This window comes from Notamacropus eugenii, chromosome 4 (genome assembly GCF_028372415.1).
Source record: "Notamacropus eugenii isolate mMacEug1 chromosome 4, mMacEug1.pri_v2, whole genome shotgun sequence".
NCBI lineage: Eukaryota > Metazoa > Chordata > Mammalia > Diprotodontia > Macropodidae > Notamacropus > Notamacropus eugenii.
The window spans coordinates 469,572,299-469,578,308 of NC_092875.1; the positions used below are offsets into that span (position 1 = coordinate 469,572,299).

Genomic DNA, 6,010 nt, shown 5'->3' on the forward strand with positions numbered 1-6,010 from the left:
TGCTGGGTTGCATTATAGAGGGGATTGCTTTTTCAAGATGGGTTGTTCTAAAATGGCTATTTAGTTCCCTTATAGGTCTAAAATCCTCTGATTCTGTGTTGTTAGGGATAAAAATGCTAAACCTCATAATAATGGAAGAGTTATTATAATACTGTTTTATGAAGGCTATATTTGCTTTTCTGTTGTCACTTGTAATTTGTTTATTTGAAGATTAATCTCCTTAGTTGATTAAAAGTGCTTTTCAATGAAGTTCTTAAATTTCATAAGCATGGATGAATTGAACGTTGTAGTAGAAGTCTGCTCTTAGTCAATATTTTCACAGAAGTAATAGTTTCAGTAAGACATAAGCTTGTGTCTCAACCAAAAATTGATTCGTGCATCATAATATAGCTGCAAACAGGACCCCAATAAATTAATTCATGGTAGACTCACTGCCATGTTCTTGGATGTACTTCTTTGAGGCCCCTATAGGAGAGAATCCTGATCTCCTATTAGAATGATTCTCACATTGCTTATACCATCAGATTAGATCACTATGGGCAGACATTCTGAAAATGTGAACCCTGGTGGGCCCAAAATGGTTTCACCCTAGGACTCAAGGCCTCTGACTGATCTCTTGATAACCTATTTCTTGTCCTCTCCTTCCATCTTTTCTCTTGCCCTGAGCTTAGAGCTACCAACGTTGCCATACCAGATGTTAAGCTAGAACACATACCTTTATAGACCTTTCATGGCCTATTTACCAGCACCTCAGTCTATTCTCTGTCTGTGACAGAGCATTCATCACTTGGAATCGTTCCTCCATGCTTAGCACTGTCCCTTTCAGAGTATTTAACATGACAAGGTTACAATTCTACAGTAAGTAGGCATAGCTGTTTCATTCCAATCTTGCTTCCTTGCTTTCTTCCCCGAGGATGATGAGAAGAAAGTGAGCTAAGCTGGTGTGTTCAGATCCACATCCCCAAATTGAATGTGTTAGCATCAGACTCTTGAGCCCCCCGGAGCACCTGGCCCCACGTGGACATCTGGAAACACACAGACCCCAAAGAAGATACAAAGATAGAAAAGCCAGGAGCTCCAACCCTGTGGAACATCTACACAACTCATCTGAACCTCATCTGGCCGTTAGACCCATGTTCTCCCCCATTATCTCTGTTCATCCTCACAAACAGACAAATCTGCTCAAAGATAGTCTTACTGGCTCCTCTGGCTCAGGATGACACCTGTTTAGCTAACTAATGAGGAAAGTGAGATAGGGAACAGTTAAGTGACTTGCCCAGGGTCACACAGCGAGCAAGAGTCTGAGGCTAGATTTGAACTCAGGTGTTCCTGTCTCCAGACCCAGTACTCCTTTCACTGTACCATCTAACTGTCCCATTCAAGACACTTGGGGGCAAGGACTGTTTCTACTCATATGTGTATTTCTCACATTTAACTCAGTTTATGGCATGTAGCAAGCATTTAATAAATGCTTGTTGACTTTTTGTTGACTCTCCTTTATTGGCATGCAGTTTTGATGGGAATAGGGGACAGAGAGTGCAACTCTGATGGACTGGCCACATTGTTTGAATGCCAAATGTACGCTTGCCAAAAAGACTATTTTATGGAGAACTCACACAGGACAAGCGCTCACATGGTAGTCAGAAGAAGCCATACAAGCATACTCTCAAGGACAGAAAAAGTAATACAAGGACAATCTCAAGGTCTTTCTTAAGAACTTTGGAATTGGTTGTGTGACTTGGGGGACGCTGACACTGGACCACTCAGAATGACATGCCTTCATCAGAGGAGGTACTGTGCTCTGTGAGCAAAGCAGAATTGAAGTAGCTTGAAAAAGATGCAACACGTGTCAATGTAGAGAATCCACCCCAAATGTTCACATGGACTATGTGTGGCAAAACTGTGATAGGCATTCCAAGCTCGTACTGGTCTGATCAGCCACAGTCAGACATACTGTAACTTGACTCTAGCATCGTGATATCATTTTGGTCCTCTTTGAGAATGAAGGATGACAACCAACCAGGGAACTGGGTGAGATAGTTAAGTCAGAGGTAGACACCAGAGAAAGTAACTCAGGTGCCCCATATTCTCCCTGGTGATAGCAGGAGAGAGGGAAGATGACTGGAGGAGTGTCTAGATGTAATACCTTCCTCATTAGTATTCCTCAGAAATAAGTAGCTTTGGTCCTTAACTTCACCATTCCGGTTCTTTGTCTAAATGCTGCTTGCTAGGCTTGGGAGTTGGGGGTGGGGTAGGGTGTGTAACAGCTCCTAATGCTCCCACTATTTTGTGGTCCTGTCAACCCAGGCGGGCAGTTCTATCTTAATGAATTAAGTTGTAGTTGGGGATTCTATTACAGCTTTATCCTTGGTGCTTCCCGGATTATAAATGTGTGCTCTGGATTTCAGGATCAAAGTCTTCACTCCTAAACAGCTTTCCTCTGGTCTTGACACTTGTCTTGTTATCTTTGATAGAAAGATGTTTTTGGAGGGGATTGGGGGGTTGGGGAGGGGAGGAGCTGTATTTATTCACTCTGGTTCTGTTTAGCGGTTTGTGTGTTACAGTGATACTATTGAGCATTAAAAGGTCTATTGTCTTAGAGAGTGTATATTCTGCCCACAGACACTAGCAACATTTCATTGGGATTCATCACTGCCACACTGGAAAAGAAGATTCAATTACCTATTGTCCTCTTAATTTGTGATGCCTTCTTTCCTCTCCATTTTCACTCGTTTTCCCAGTTCAGGAAGCTGGGAGAAGAACTCTAGTGTTCTCATGACTGAAGTCTACCAGAAATGAGTGTCCAGGCACTGTGTGAACATACACATGTTTCCACTGCCATGAAATGTAGGGAGCAGACAGGTCTTCTCCCTAACATGGAGCTTCTGGAGATCAGTGACTGTTTTTAAGTTGTTGCCTTTGTATCCCCAGCACCTAGAATAGTGCCCTGCATATATCAAGTGCTTAATAAACACTTGTTGAATTGAATTGATCTGGTATAAATAGGCCCATTCCTTCCATCTTGAATGAAGGAAACATTTATTGAGCACTTATTATGCATGAAGTATTGTGCTAAGCCGTGGGGATTTGAACAAGCCAGTTCATATTCTCAAGGAACTCACATTATAATAGAGGGAGACAACACATTTAGGAGGCTTCAGGAACAGATCAGATGGAAAGATCCAGTTGCCATGAGCATGAGAGCTCTTGATCCTAAAGAACTCTAATATTCGGGGTGCTTGTGAGCCCCCTTTGGGCTTCTAATTCTCTTAGTGCTAATGGAAGTTGGTCTTGGTTCAGTGCAAGACTGACCTTGCAGTCACCAGGGGGCTGATCATTTGATTAGGTTTACTAACTTTAGAGATTTGGCCAGTAGAGGATTTGGACTAAATAAAACACTTAGTATGCGTAGTCTGTTGTATAGCATATGTGAGTCAAGCAGTCACAGTAGAAATATTATAGTAAGTTATGGCACTGGAAATTTAATTTTTGACATATAGAGAAACATACACATGGATTCTGTTGTGAGAAGCCTTCCATTTCCCAGGCATGCCCAATAAATTGGTAGAAATTACAGTGGACATAAGGCAGGATGTCAAAGTGGATGGGATGGCAGTCTATGAGTCAGGAAGGAACATCTGGGTTTGAGTTCTACCACTAACACATCTGGGCTATATGACCCTGAGTAAGTCACTTAACCCAAAGGTGGGGAATCTATAGCCTTGAGGCAATATGTGGCCCTCTAGATCCTTAAGTGTGGCCCTTTGACTGAATCCAAACTTCACAGAAGAAATCCCCTTAATAAAAGAATTTGTTCTGTAAAATTTAGACTTGGTCAAAAAGCCACATCCAAGGACCTAGAAGGGTACGTGTGGCCTTGAGGTCACAGGTTCCCCATCTCTGACTCTCAGTATCCAAGTAATTCCCTAAGACTAAATTGCAGAGCATGTCTCCACTGGCAGAAGGAATTTCATCACTGGCATTTCCTTACGCCAATGAAATCACCAGTTCAATTTCTCGTCCCCTGCCAAAATGTTTCTTAACAAGAACACCGCAACACAGAACAAGTAAGATTTTCTTGAAGGAATGAATATAGTTGATAACTATGTGTTTAACAACCCCACAGGTTAATAAATCCAGAATTTTGATTGTCCTGTGGAAAGCTGTGCTCTGGCTTTGGAATTATGCTGGGAAGGTTGAAAGTGGAATCCTTCCACAAGTGTTTACTTTGGTTTGACTTTTGTGTTTATTTAATTATTTTTAACACTTTTTTTTTTTTTTTACAAGTTTTGAGTTCTAAATTCCCTCCTCCTTCTCACCCTTCCCTCATCTACTGAGAAGGCAAGGAATATGATATTAATTATATGTATGAAGTCATGCAAAAATTATTTTGATATTAGCCACCACAAACATTTTTAAAATACCTATTTTGTATAAAGCACTATTCTAGGTGCTAGGATTCAGAGGGCAAATTATACCAAAAAAAACCCAAACACACAAAACCTCATTGTCCTTCCAGAATTTGTACCGTACTGAAAAAGCTTCAAAGCATTTTGTATACATTCTCTCATTTGATTCTTAAAATAATGCTGTGAAGAAAGTCCTATGGATATCATTCTTCTCCACTTACAGATGAAGGAACTGGGGTTCAGAAAAATGAAGTGACTTGTCCGTTAGAAGTAGTAAACTTTAAACCCTAGCCTTCTTGCCTAGAAGTACAATACTGTGTTCACTATGACACAATGCCTCTCCTAACTTAATTTCAATACACATTTCAAAATGGAGGATTCAGGTCCCGCATTTAACTGATAGTAAAATTAGTTTTTAAAAGTACCTCTCTCACTAAGCTCAGAGCATAACACAGACATAATAGCTAGCATTTATATAGTATGTTCAGGTTTGCAAAATATTTTATAAAGATTATCTTATTTGATTCTTAAGACAGCACTTAACAAAAACTTTAAATGTGGTAGTATTATCCCCATATTACCAATGAGGAAACTGAGGCAGACAATTGTTAAATGACTTGCCCAAAGTCATATAGGTAGTGAATTCTGAAGTAGAATTTGAACCCAGGACTTCCAGCTACCATGCCATACTGTTTTTCTATGGTATTTTAGATATAACAAAATTGGAAGCTGGTAGTATTTGGTGCTTTTGCAGAGCAATGAAGGATATGGGCCAATGAAGAAGTCTTTACTAAGTAAATACTGTAAGCTCAGCACTGACATAGTTCCAATGAAACCTGCTTAAGACATATGAGACTTGGGCTCAAGAAACTTAAAATCAAGCTGGGAAATTAGGATGAACAAGCACAAAATAGTCAAGACAGCGTACGTGATCACTTCTACGGTAGTAAATACTAGAACCTTAGGAGTTCACAGGGAATGAGGAGCAGTGAGGGCCGGCATGGTCAGAAGGTTTCTTGAAGGAGGTGAGACTTGAGACAGGTCTCAAACAATGGGTGATTGAATTGGAAAAGGCAAGTAGGGATAGAAGCATGTACCAGGCAAAGGGAATAGGGGCCCCAAAGTACAAATGACCATACATTTCTTTTTGGAATAATAAGCATAGTTGAGTAAACAGAAACTGTGAGGAGTAGTGGTAGATAATATTGAACAGATAAAATTAGGGCCAGATGATGCAGGACCTTGAATATTAGGCAGAGCTATTTAGACTTGAGATTGTAGGAAATAGCTATTAACGGGTTTTGATCAGGGCACCATCACTCTTCCAGTCCCTTTGTATTTTAGGATTTATCCATGATTCTTTACTCTCACTCACCCTTCATATTGAATCAGTTATCAAATCCTTAATATTCCTCACATCTTCTCTCTAATCACACCACAATAAATCCTTGTCCAAGTCCTAGTCATGTCACCTAGACACCTGGCTCGTTGTTGTTCAGTTATATCTGTTTCTTCATGACTCTATTTGTCTTTTGTTGGTTTTTTTTTTTTTTTTGCAAAAGTAGTGGACTGGTTTGCCATTTCCTTTTCCAGTTCATTTG

At 40.2% G+C, this 6,010-nt stretch overlaps 1 protein-coding gene across 1 annotated transcript in view; it reads left to right on the forward strand.

Moving 5' to 3' along the window:
* The window catches only part of SV2C (synaptic vesicle glycoprotein 2C), a 285,651-nt gene that overhangs the window by 80,320 nt on the left and 199,321 nt on the right, over nt 1–6,010 (forward strand). The window lies entirely within an intron of this gene.